The sequence below is a fragment of the Thermobia domestica genome, chromosome 14 (assembly GCF_964235325.1).
Source record: "Thermobia domestica chromosome 14, izTheDome1.hap1.1, whole genome shotgun sequence".
Classification (NCBI taxonomy): domain Eukaryota; kingdom Metazoa; phylum Arthropoda; class Insecta; order Zygentoma; family Lepismatidae; genus Thermobia; species Thermobia domestica.
The window spans coordinates 70757464-70771850 of NC_137467.1; the positions used below are offsets into that span (position 1 = coordinate 70757464).

The following is a 14387-nucleotide window of genomic DNA, read 5'->3' on the forward strand; positions in this document are numbered from 1 at the left end:
AGTGTCGAGCTCTGGGCCATGCGGTTAGCGTACGGGACTGCGGCATGAAAGGTCATGAGTTCGATTTCCACGCAGAGTAAAATTTTCATGTGATTTTTTTACCCACATAACGAATTCATACATTTTAACTTCCATAAAATAATGCATTTGTCCATATTTAATTTGCAAGAAAATACAAATGGTGACAAAAATGGCTTATTTTTGTTGTAAAGAACCCTACTACTAAGAACTACTTCATAAAGCTACTTTGCAAAACAATTATCGATATTGTATTCCATGTAACTTCATCTTCGCACACACTGTTTTCAATTTTTGATCAAATCACTATCACTTTTTCTGGAGAATCCACATATGAAATAAGAAATAGGGGTTCCCATTTAAAATTTTAAAGTTATCCCCCTTAGTCCCCAAGGAGGTAGGGATAGGTGATTGTGTTTTCTATCATTGTATAGCTTCTTTAAAACTATTTAACATGTGTTATTTTTGTTTTGGTGATATTTATACTTCGCGAGATATTGGACCGTTCCGGGAATTTTTCCGCACCCTGTATACAGTATTTTATCTCTCTCTTTCGCACTCTCACTCTCTATATTACAACTGAGTGTTGCAATAGGTATCAAGAACATGAATAATTTTCATTTTGGCCGTATGGTTTAATGTTGGTATTCAGATCACAAATCTGTTCTCATTATAACGGATGTGGTATTAACGTTAATAAGGATCGTTAACGTTCCACATTTTAGTGTCTTCGTATATAGCCTAATTGATGAACATAGTGAATAAATGTGACTGAGCTTTGAAAAGTGATTGTTCATCTGGTCTTGTGTTTTTAAGCACTTCAAACTAGACATTTATATTTTAAAAAATATTTCACTATTTTGAAAAGAAAAAAAAAAGCGTTCCGCACTCAGACTCGAACTACCACCCTTCGGTTCTAGAATTTCAACAGCATTGCTAAACCCGCTTGGCCACGCAGGCATGTTACGAAATAGCGCGTTCTGATATTAGAAATAGACTCGCTCCAAGCGCAGGTTTACACTTGGAGTTTTAAATAGCCATTTTCTGTTTTTTTCAGTAATTTCAACTGAAGATATTGATTGATTTCCCATATTGGAACTTCACGTGAAGTGTGAATTGTATGTTCATCTCAAAAATACATTATTTTCTGTTCCTTCAATTTTACGTATTTGTGAGTGCTCCTAATACCTGTGCACTCTATGGAGTGAATTTCCCTCGGGATATTCTTCGCGTAATTATCTGACAGACTAAAGTTTCATAACAATCACAGTTTTTTGCTTATAATTTTCTTATTTTGCTTTATTTTTTCACAAAAATCATAAATAATTATTCATTACTACACTGCTTTGTTAAGGAAAGCACAAAGAAGCGATAATATATTAAGAAAACTGAGTTATTAATGAAAATGTGGAAGTTACAGTATATGCGAACTTTTTTTTGCGGATGACGATACATTTACTTTCCTGACAGATCATACTTAGGAAGTATTGCATTTCATAATCTGGCAGAAATATTGCCATTATCCAGGGTTTCTGTTAACTATGCACGTCTACTACAGGGTGACTGGGAAGTCCTCGTATCCATAAGTTTGAGCATCACACAGAACAACGTTCCTGTAGTTTTAATTATGGTACCAGCTGAATCTGCGCTCTCTACACAGCGCATCATTCACATATAAGCATGGATCTCCTTGTCATTCCTCACAACATCTGTACATGTTCCTTTACAGATACAAGTGAAAGAAGTCTTGATAAAAATCGGCAAGGGGTACCATAAAGGGGAGATTTTTTTTTCAATGTCTCGCACCATTCGCAAGATTTGAGCCTACTTCCGGTTGGAGTTTCTAATTCATGTATGATCAGTGTTTTCTTTCTTCTTGCATGCAGTATGTAATAAGCAAATACATTACATACATGATTAATTATAATGTCAGTGATACATGATGTTCATTGGACAAAGCACTCTAAACAATAAAGATCCATCTTAGCCTCGAGAAATGGTTATCCTTCGTTTTTAATCACATTTGTTCATGAAACAAACGGCTGAGAGATATACAACCCCTGTATAAAAGTATGTTGTGTTGGAATGGATATGGCAAACTCATAGGATATGATGATTTACTTTTTTAAAATTTCAACGCTTCCAATGTACCCCTACAAAATCTAATAAAGAAATAACGGCCAAGTTTTTTAAACATTCAATTATAACTGGACAATCTAGACAAAATTTGGAATCGACCAGCGAAAACGGCACGTTTCTAGCACTTGTGGTTTTAGAGATCTCATTGTCGAAAGGATTGGAGACAAAAATATATATATATATATATATATATATATATATATATATATATATATATATATATATAAACCTAGCATTTTAATATATAGACTAACTGAACCTGCGCTCTCTACACAGCACATCATTCACATATGAGCATGAATCTCCTTGGTGTTCCTCACAGCTATACATGTCCCTTTACAGACAAAAGTTAAAGACGTCGTGATAAAAATCGGCAAAGGAGATTTTTTTAAAATTATTTTTTCAATATCTTGGACCGTTTGCAAGATTTGAGCCTACTGCCGGTTGAAGTTTCTAATTCATGTATGATAAGTGTATTCTTTCTTCTTGCATGCAGTATTAATAAGCAAATACAGTACATACACAATTAATTATAATGTCAGTTATATATGGTGTTCATTGGGCAAAAAACTCCAAACAATAAAGATTCATCTTAGACTGGAGAAATGGTTATCCTTCCTTTTCCATTATTATTTGCAATGAAACAAACGCCTGATACATATACAACCTCAATATACAACTATGTGGTATTGAAATGTATAATGCGTAGGATATGGTGATTTAGTTTTTTTTTTATTTCAACACTTCCAGGGTACCCGTAAAAATGTAATAAAGAAATAATGGCCACGTTTCTTTAAATATTCAATTAGAACTGGACATTCTACGCAAAATTTGCAATCGATCAGTGAAAACGTTATCTTTCTAGAGCATGCAGTTTCCGAGATCTCGTGGTCGAAAGGATTGGCCACAAGCATATAGTCTAAAACAACAAAGATGGCAGCACAGTTCATTTGCATTGATTTTGGAGAAGGCTTATTAAAATACAAAGGCTTTGAACAATAATTTTAAAACGCAAACTTTATGAAAAAGATGTATTTAAATAATTTATTTACAGTACACACACTTAAAGTGTTTGTCTCTGTTAAACGTGAAATCACACATAATCGTAAATGAAAGATCTGAAAGCCAAAGTTATACGTTGGAGCTCAGGCGCTTTAAGTGGTACTGTAGCACTTTAATAGATTCGTAACCAGTGCCGTAATTTGGCGAGGGGAAGAGAGCAACTGTCCCTCATTTAAGCTCACCGCCGTTCGAGGAGCCCACTTCAAAATGAAACTTTATGGTACGATACGAACATGAATATATATATTGTTACACAGTTGTGCCTCGAAGTCCTAAGCCGGACTCAAATTATAGGGCGAGACGCCCGCGCTTTTCAAATTGTGTGTGCAGTAAAGAAAAAGAGAGATAGGGAGAACGGAGTCAGGTGAGGTCCAGATTGAATTATCAACCTGATACCTCATTGACACCAAACCACACGCATGGAATAGTGGTATGACCCTAGCTTTGATTTTACTCAGATCACAGAGCTGGGTCCTAGCTGTAATATTTAGGGAATACCACGCAAGTGATAAATACATGCAATCTATTATGTAGTTAGAGTTAGGTATAAAATAAAACTATATAAATAAATGTAAAATAGGAATTTCAATCCCGGCGTGATAGAGAAAAAATCATAGAAATACTAGAAGTCTTAACCACTATTGAGCATGCGCGTGAAGAAGTCTCTCCCATGCTCGATGAGGCTCGTGACGTCGCCTTCGAGCTACGTCAGAAAAGGCAGAAATGCGTGGGACGAAGCGCCTTTATAAACGAGGCTTGTCTGCCGCACCGGTTGATTCTACGGACGGACGGCTAACAGTGAACTTCGCTCTGGTTAGGGACGCGCAGAATCAGGTATGTGCTAATTTTTTCTAAGTTCCCCCTCCACACGGGAAGAGCACTTTGAGATTGTTTAGTGATCAATATGAGTTTTATTTTCAAGTCCCATCAATCTGAGACCACATTCCCTCTTCGAGACTTAACATTTCTTCCTTTCGGGCCAATGCAAGTTGCGATGTACAAAGTTCACCCTTTACTATTTTCAATAACTCGCGGTTTAGCATAAAAACCTTCTAGCACCCATTGAGTATTATAGGGTTGTGCTCCCACTTGAATAATGTAGGAAAAACTTCCAAGTTGTAACTCCAAGTAACCGATTTTGTTAAATTCATCTGTATTCTTATTTTTATTTTCTTTTAATAAAAAGTAAAGTGAAATGGTCTCTTTGATTCAGTCAAGCTATCCCATCTAGTTAGATTCAACTCACAGTCTTCAAGCGTTACCTGGGTTTCGATTCCTAGTACCAAGCTCTACCACTGTTAGTGCACTTTCTCATCATCTTCGAACCAGTAGGCTAAAGACGTTTTCAAAACCGAGGCTATTAGGGAGTTGGACTCCGAACCAACTTCGTCGTACTGGGTGGAGAGTGAAGAAGTGATCTCAATTACGATTTCACAAAAGAAAGTGTACATAATTGCTACGCCAATCCCAGAACCAAAACATCATCATAACATTTTATGGTGTTCGGTGTTCGCCGGGTAACCAACTGTGTGTTCTTGAAACGCTAAACAAATCTCTGGTGCTCATTCACTTTATAGGGGAACCAACTATCTCAGTTGCCTTAAAACGCGAGTTTAGCAAATCGGGAGTGATTTTTTTTTTTACCGAAGAGTTTTTAGTAGATAAAAGTGAAAAGTGTACGCGAAAGTTTTCTTTTGACTAGTCAAGTGGTGTATCGGTACTATGTAAAGTCAGTAAAGTTCGGTGGCGTACTTGGACTAGGCGGTGTTCAGCCTATGACTCTGATATACAAGTCTAAATTTTTTTTCTGCTCTAAATAGTGCATTTCACATGTAGTGAAGTGGCGACGAAAATTTTTTATTCTCAACTTCTCTCGCTTTAAGTTGTTATAAGTCAGGGGAATAGTTGCTAGGTTCCGCAGAGCAAGACTCAGTTTACCTCACGACGTTTCTTGTGTAGTAAGGGAAATGGAAAATCGGGACGCGAGTGTTAAAAAGGAATTCAGCTCTTGTCTCATGTACTTGCAAAACTTTAAGTCTGCTTATGCTTCTGCTCGCTTTGGTAAGGTCACAGTCAGTTTTATCTCTGGTCAACAGAACCTCCCGTTTTACGGGATGAAAGTTCGACTAGTTTGTCCGGCGATAAGTGGCTAATACCTTTACCACTTATTTGGGGAGGATCACAGGCAGTTTATCTCTAAGACAGCAGAACCGCCCGTATTACGGGATGAAAGTTCGACTAGTCTGTCCGGCGATAAGTGTCTAAAATCCTTTCCCATGCAACGCTTGGGGGTCACAGGTATCTTATTCTCCAGGTCCAGCAGGGCCCCTCTGTACTAGGGGTGCAAGCCCGACGGCTGCCTGGGAATAACTGCCTAAAACTCACCTTTATGCAAATGCAATACCTAAAATTAAAATGCAAGTACATGAACCAATGGTTGGATGATCGAAGTCCCCCTTGTGAATTTAAAAGCAAAATGTTTTGTAGTTAAAAAAAAATGAAGTTAAAAAAAAAAAGTTAAAGAATAGAAGTAAAAAGTAAAACTTCTCATAAGTGAACAAATAGGTATTATCTGTTAAAAACAGCTGTCTAGTCACTTTCCGTTTCCCGTTCTAAAAAAGTAAAGCAAAATTTATAAAGAAAGGGAAGTTGAGTATATCAAGTTCAAAGGAAGTTAAATGAAGATATTGAAATAATAATAAGTCTCATAATACGTAACAATTTGACGTAGTATTTCCGAAGGAAGTAGCTATCAGTGATTACATTCTTACTATATCAGAGGAAATAGGTTGATTACCCACTGCCCTGGTTTGAGAGGCCACTGACTTGCGAAAAACAGATTTATTGTCAAAATGAGTTTCGCGCAGAAAATAAAAGAAAAGCTATTAGATTTAGGGCAATCTCATTGTCCTAAGACGCCCACGGGCAAGCACCGTTATATTTTAGATCGGTGGAATAATTACTATTGTATTGAGTGCAATAAAATAAAAGTACACGGGCATTCTCCTCCTGAATTTGGCCGTTGGAAAAAGAATCCATTACCGAGATACTTGGATACCTGGAGTCAGCCCAGATATCGTGAACCAACGACCACTAGTCCTCATACTCCAGATGCCCCGGCGAGTAGCTGCGATCTAACGCCGCTGGCCGCGTCTAGCCCTATCCCGACTAGAAATGATATAGAAATACAAAGTGCTGGTTCAAGTGAAAAACCAATGCCAGCTCCTAGGACGATATATGTAAATTCAGATACGGACGAGACCCCACCTGGGGTAGATCCGAAAACTCTAGTGAATGAAGTAAATTTAAAAGATGAACTAGAGATAGCCGACCTAATCACTGCAGGTCAGGAATGGCCTCAGGCAACAATTGAGATAGAAACAACAGCAGGTGTAATACCTGATGTCCCCTCGAACCAAAGTCCCCTAGATAATAATAAGTTAGTTGTTAAGGAACATAGAATAAGTGACTTAGTGTTAAGTTCAGAAAATAAAGATATTGGTGTATCTAAAGGACCGGATAGCCCAGTAGCGCTATATTTCCCCATAAAATACGAACTGTCAGATCCTAGAACGCCGTTAGAAATGCAAAGACCCACCTTTCAATCTTTTTATGCTGGTAGTAGTGATGAAACTGTTTATGCCGAGATCGGTCCTAGAACCATGTATGCTAATCTAGATACTGAATCACGAATTTCAGCGAGTAAAGAGCCAATTTATGAAAATATTGGTCTCGAACCCAAGGCTTTCACGAATAAAGAGCCAATTTATGCAAATATAGGAAACGAACCAAAGGAAACGAAAATCGAGAACCCTGACGAGAATAATGAAAATGAATCGCGCTCTTTGTCACAATCTAACGATGAAGCGTTAATAGATCAGATTAAGCATTCATTACAAACAGAACTGTCCCCGGCAGTAGGAAACTTAATTCGACCTTTAACTAAACAACTACGAAACAAGAAAGTACAGGTCACAGTTGTTCGTCGCCAAGGTGACGAAGAAGAGAAATTAGGTATTTTATTTCAAGCGGACCCCTCAGCCCCCTTTGAAGATTTATTACCTGAGGAAAATGTAGTTGGAAATTTTGATATGGAAATACAGACTGACGATTTTCAAAAGAAAGATGTTAGTGTTCAGACCGAATATAAGTTTCCTAAAATGATCCGGATTGATACAGACCGGGAACTTAAGGTTCTTCGGACAACAGCTACCCAAACCAACCCTGTCATGTTTGAAGAGAGCCTTACCCTCCAAGAGAAACTGCAATATTTGGACAGTATAGATAACATACTCAGTGTAGTTAGTAAAGTTAGGTGGTCAAACGGAGATATTAGTAGTGCAGATTCAGATGGGGGTGAATCGTTGAAAGACGATTGGTTAGGATACGAACTACAGAAATTACAAAACGAAGAAATAGCGAAATTACAAGACGACAACCCGGAGTCTCCTCCTGCGCCATCCCGGGAGGATGAGTCAAAACCTTCGTGGAACTTCGAGGAAGAACTCCGATATGACCATTGGGATCCTCCCACGGTCTCTACTCCCCGAGTAACGAACCAAGACCCTCCCAAAGAGGACGCTGACCAGAGAAATGACCTCGTCGCCCCTGCTCCAGTTGAGAGGAGGTTAGGCGAAGAGACGAAAAGTGATGATGCTTTTCCCTCAGTTTGCTCTGACCACCAGAAGCAAATTGAGAAAGAAGAAAAAGAAAATAGCGATTCCTGGTCTGAAAGTAGAATAAACGAGAACATTGGTAAAATCTTTGATTACGCGGAATTTGGTGCGTCGGTAATTTGTTTGGATGAAGTAGAAAATAGAGACGATCCCTCAACCTCTCCAACCCAAAGTGAATCTAACAAACAAACTGATAGTTTTCAGAATAGTGGTTTACAACCTTCAGCTAGTACTAGTTCTAAAATTAGTTCCTATAATGAAACTGGTGAATCACCTGCGACTAAAGAAATGAAAAAGTACCAACAAGAGGAAAAGTTAGATCCCTTACAAATAGTGTTTGTTTCGCCACCTAGTAGCATAGTTACACCCACGACCCCAGTGGAGAAATTAGAGTTTAGCGAAGGGGAAAAGACAGAAAAATCAGTATTTAGCAAACATGATAGATCTTACACATCAGAATTTTGTTCAGAACAAACCTCTGAGTTAGAAAATAGAAGCGTAACTGATACCGACTATAGGTCCGTCTCAGAAAATTTCAACACCTCGGCTTCCTTAGACAAGTCCTTAGATCTGAAAGATGAGCCCGTTTCACATTCATCAAGTGAAGATAAGACCTCTGATGAGCAAAAATCAAATTTTTCGCCCTTTTTGAAAGTAGATCCTGAGGATAAGCCTCGCATAAATTTAAAATCTGAGCAAGAAATTAAAACTAGTCCGGTTACCGAGCCATCTATACCATATAGTTTTGAGAAACCTAAATTTACGGATACAGTAGTAACAGGCAAAGTTAGCAACCCTCCTCCCGAGGGTGACAATCAAAATTCTCTTATTAGTGCTAAACCACAAGTCTTTAAGATCTATCCAAATGTTGAAATTCCCTCCTTCTCTGGTAATAGATATGAGTGTGTGGAACTTTTTCTGCAAGAATATGAATTAGTGGCTAGCATATATGAATGGTCGACTCTGGAGATAGTAAATTACCTTCCTTACTGTCTGAAAGGGGAAGCTTTCTCCTTCTATTTAGTAGACCTAGCAAACCTTTTACCCTTAAGCTATAGCGAGATGAAGGAAAAACTTAAAAAGGCTTTCCCTAGTATTGAGTATACTGCAAGATTAGAATATGACGTTGATACAAGAAAACAACAACCCAATGAGAGTACTTTAGCGTTCATCTATAAGTTAATAAAGGATTTGAAATTTTTGCGAGGTTGGGTTAATGAAAGTGAATTGATGAGTAAACTTAGAATGAGTTTGTTGCCAGACATCCTAAATAAGCTGATGCTTGAAGTGGATGATTGCGATGATCTCGAACAGTGCCTACAATATCTTAGAAAATTTCACACAGCGCAAAGATTAGTTAGTCAAAGGAATGGTTATGACATAATATGGGAAAATGACCGCTTGGATTGGTCTAGCATTAAAGAACAACACCAACCAGGATTTGTACAGATTAGTTCTTGTTACACAGACGAAGTAGTAGCAGAACCGGGTTACAAAACGTATAGGAACAATCACCAAAATACCTATGGCCTTGGCCATGGGCAGGCGCAGCTTTGTACAGTCAAGATAAAAATAGGAGACCGCTGGGCGCAAGCTCTTATCGATTCTGGCTCTGAAATTTCGATAGCTTCAAAAACCCTCTTACCTCCAAAATTTCCACTAACTGAAAGACTGAAGGGTTATGTGAAACTTCGCGGCGTCGGTGCTCAGCCCACAGATTACATTCCTGTGGTGAGAATAGCGTGTTGCTTCAAGGATCACTTGAAAACAACCAAACGAAGATTCCTAGACGTAGCTATAGTTGACCCACAGTTTTGCGCCTATGACGTTATTTTGGGGATAGATTTTCTGCACAAGTATGTCACCACCATTCATTCCAAATACATGGAATTAGCAGATAAAGACGGGAATCATGTTGAAGACCTGTGGTTCACAGTCCCAAAAAGTACATATGGAAGTCGTCATGGTGTGATTCATACCTTAGATTTAAAACATGTTAAACGATACCCACCATCAGTAGGAAAAAGATCGTTTAATGATTCCCAATCAAGACAGAACGGTAATGCTGGACAAACGGCTTACTCTGTCCCCCCTCATGGAAACAAACCAATTTATAGGAAACGGAACCTCTCATATAGGAGTAAGGGTCCGTCTCCAAAGTTGGTTACCGGAAGTCCCATAAATCCCGTCGATAGTGTAGCTGATAAGGGACAAAAACTTCATACTGAAGAAATTACGTCCCGCGTATTCGTGTGTTCCCGGGAAACTACAAAATTTCCCTCGGAGCCTACGAATAAAACGAATGGGAAAGTCAATAGACGTAGGAAGGCAAGACGTAAACGAACTAAGAAAAGCAAGATATCTTCCAGTGCTCCTGAGCTGGAATTTACCCACTCGCCTGACGTAGAGAAAGAAGAAAGGAACCCATCCAACTTTGACCCTCAGCCAGGCCCTAGTGGAACTTCTGCAGTTAGTCCTACAGAAAGTTCGGATACAGAGATTATTCCTAGAAAGAAAAAGAATGCGCCTTATGAGACAAGATATAACAAAAAGAACCAACGCTCTGTAAAGCCACCCCTGGCCTCCCAGGCGCCTCATGAGCCTGTAGAGGAAAAATCAGACAGTGGTCAGTTAGAGCCATTAGAAAAACAATTGATAACGCAAGGAAGTGAAAATGATCCAGCAACTCTCCCTGACCTAGAGAGTTCTGCCCAGGATCATAGTCCGAAAAAGGTCGTGCCAAACCCCTTGGGGTTAGGCGACGAACTTTTTGATATCTATCCGTACACTACCTACAAAGTACACCTTCCGACAAATGTCCGCGTGCCGTCCAAGGCTTCATATGACATAGAAATTACCGCACCGACCGGGAACGTGCATATTTGGGAATTCTTACCGTCCAAAGGAATTCGATATTGGCACTCCTGTTTGATCCCGAGAGGTCCCGTTTTTACTGACAATGGACATATTACTCTGACTATTTTTAATAGTTCAGATCGAACCAGATCTTTGTCTAAAAATCTTTATTTAGGGAAACTGGTTCCCCAGGTCGAGTCCGTAAATGACGAAACGGACAATGGCGAACAGGCCGTTAATCAGATTATACAGGAACATCATAAACAACTCAGGTTAATCCGTAAGTTTGCCCAGCAAACTATGACGCATGCACAGCAGCAGACTACCCACCGAGATAACTCACGCGAGCTAGACGTTTCTAGCGATAGTGAGGACGAGGAATGTTAAGCGTATCATATAGGTTGCCCATGAGACCTAGTCGCCTCGATTTAGACGAACTCAAAAAAAAAAGAGAAAACAGAAACTTGGCGTATATTCATTAGTGAGTGTGTCGAATTTCTCATACGTCAGATAGACTACTAAAAGGTGGAGTACACGTAGTTATGCAAGACCCCTGGCATAGCGGAACACTTGCATACAGGGCTATAGATAGAGCCTGAAAAGAATACATTGTGAAATTGAAAACAAACAAAAAGTTATAATATACTATTCATCAATCGGAAAACCATAAGTTACTTTCTGGAATCCATTCTCCTCTCCCCTCGCTGCTATAGACGGCATTAGACACCCATGGCCTACCATGAGTAATAGGCAATCATCTTAGTTGGCGGCGCTAAAAATTGATTTGAGGAGCAAATAAGTCGTTTTTAGAATCAGGGAAAAGTTAGACGCGTCACCGAGAAAAGTTATGTCGGGTTGATACCAAAATGAATGTTTTGCCACCATATTGGGATAAGTATTTTTTTTTTCTCTTTGTGTGAATGTGGCCGGCCACGAATGTGTTACCCTTTTTCTTCTCCTATAGGACTCCCAATATGCTGCCAAACACAGAGAACCTATAAGGAAAATAAGTGTTGACATAGCTGAAAAGTAAAATATTATTAGTAGCTACTAACGTTAATACGTACAGGTATAACGCCTTGAATATGTAACTCCGACTTTTAGCATACGTCGTTGCAGATGCAAACTCTTCAGTCACAGTATAGGATTCCATCCGTAGCCGCCGCCTGACTATTTCATTTCTCTCTTGCGAGAAACTCGCCGCTCTCCCTCTTCTTGTCTAGGAAAGCGTTAACCTAGGAAATAAAGCAAAGTCAATATTGCCTGTTCTGGGTTGTTCCGCTACAAACTTATGCCTACTTATGGTACACGCGTGCTTACGGATTGCTTTCTTAAAAAAAAAAAAAAAAAAAAAAAAAAGAAAAAAGAAAAGGAAAGCTGAATTCCCCCCACCAAACATTTACATAGGTTACTCCACACAATGCCTACCCCATTTGTTTTTCCTTGAGCAATTATCATTTTTATTTTATTTTTTTTCCCGCGTAGTTCGGGCGGGAAGTATATTGGTTAAATTTTAAAAAAAATAAAATAAAATAAAATAAAATAAAATAAAATAAAATAAATTAATGTAGAAAACGAAATAAGGAAAAATACGCCTTAGTCTTTGACATGTTGATTTCTGCTGCTGCTGTGGACTCCATACTCATTTATATATGTGAACAATTTTTCTGCGACCCCTTCTGGGTGAACACAAGTGACCTTTTGCTGTTGTAAGGATGGCCAATTTCTTGGCAAATTACGGCAATGTACTAGCATACTGCGCATATTGTACATAATGTATTTACAATTATGTATGTATCGGCTATTCATTTTCTTAAAAGAATGTAAATAGCTACTTGTGTACTATACTTGGCTACATTCAGTCAGTAAGATTTCATTACCTTTAAGTTATGCTCAGTTAATGTTGAATTAAGATCAAATATTAACAGTGATGCTCATTCTAGAATAATGTTTTCAGTTATGTTTATCAAAATACTAGATAGTATCATATTGTATCATTATTTCATTGTGGCAAGATAAACTTAAGTTAGTGTTAAGGTTACCATATGTATTTCGTTAGAACATTTGGGGGTAGATTGATCCCCCCCCCCCCATTTTTTTTCTGTCCTTCCATCATTGGGTAATGGGCTAGAACCCGCTGATTGTAACTCACTTCCCTATATTACTATCACCATGTTATGTCAAGTAACGGTTACATAAAGGACATCATGGTGGGCTCTAGTAACTTCCCAGATGTTGTCCTACCACTACACCACTATACTCGTGTTTCTCAATCATCCTTGTGTAACTTGCCTTCATTCAAGTTAAAATCTTGGCTTGAATTGAATTAAAAGGCATACCACGCTGATAGTACCATGCAGAGTGGTATTAAATCACGTTATAATTGGTACATTAAAATAATAATAATGACAATAATAATAATAATAATAATAATAATAATAATAATAATAATAATAATAATAATAATAATAATAATAACACTAATAATAATAATAAACATAATAAAACATTGGAAGCGAATCAGTACGTGTACATCATTTCGTAATTGGGTTCGATACTCGAATAATAGAGATTTCCATAAATTAAAGGACACATATTAAGGATATTCGAGCTCTGTCAACTTGTTTTTAATGAATCTAGTAATAAATAACTAGAATAGCAAAAGGTTTAAACCTACAATTCAGGAGACTTTCAAAATTCGGTGGCCCCCTTCATAAGCGGCCCTGTCTAATAGGTGGAAAAAGCACTGCTCCACAACAGCGCATGGCGCACACGAACTTTAGGATATAATATATGAACGTGACAGTAGTTAAAATTTTAAGTGAAATAAATTGTGAAAATAAACAAACATAAGGGTAATCTTTAAAAATTAAAAGTTAATCGAATAGCATTTTGTTTGGATGCAAATATTTATAATGTTCACGGATACTTTCTCAACACTTGTCTTTCATTCTGCCTTAAAACTAAAAGCAAATCACCTCTTATCGGGTGACGGAAGTGAGTCCAGCTGTTAACGAGGACTCAGGATGTTGTTGCGTGTAGCTTCTATATACACCAACATTTATAACGGGAAAATAGATAAATAAGAAAATAGGGAAATGACGTCACAACGAAATGAATAATAATAACAAGGTTGCCTCATAAATCATCACGATTGGGATAAACCATAGTCTCAGATAAACAATTGATTCTTAGCGATCCCTGGTTCGAGCCCCTAATGGATCATTTCTGTTATCCTCTATCTAAATTATCGCTCCTCACGAGCGCAAGTTGGTACTTGAATTGGTTATGTAAAAGTAGGTTAGAATCAAATACTTTCAATAGACACTTAGTGGATCACATATCATCACTACCTACACTAGAGGTCCTGAGTTCGAGCCCTGAAATATTCAATTCAAACTTAATATCGTTGTAAACATGGTCTCAATTACCGGAAATTATTGGCAGTTACGCAATTGTATCTCACGTTGAAAGGAAACTGTCGGAGATCGAGTCCCGACTCACGCACTTTCTGTATGAGTGACACCCACTAAATAACGTTTTTGTTTCTCCTTAGGGAATCACTTACTAAAGTAGCAAGTAAAGCAACACGCATTTCTGATATTCACTGTTACATTGTAATTTTGGTCACTCTCT

General features: G+C 38.1%; 1 protein-coding gene across 2 annotated transcripts in view; it reads right to left on the reverse strand.

Moving 5' to 3' along the window:
* eas (ethanolamine kinase 1) overlaps positions 1-14387 on the reverse strand; it is a 188054-nt gene that overhangs the window by 115523 nt on the left and 58144 nt on the right. The window contains exon 2 of one of the 2 annotated variants that reach the window (XM_081738027.1): positions 11819-11986. The exons of the other annotated variant lie outside the window; for it this stretch is intronic. The gene's annotated coding sequence lies outside the window, so the exon portion shown is untranslated. The remainder of the gene's footprint in view (positions 1-11818; positions 11987-14387) is intronic. 2 annotated transcript variants of the gene reach the window in all.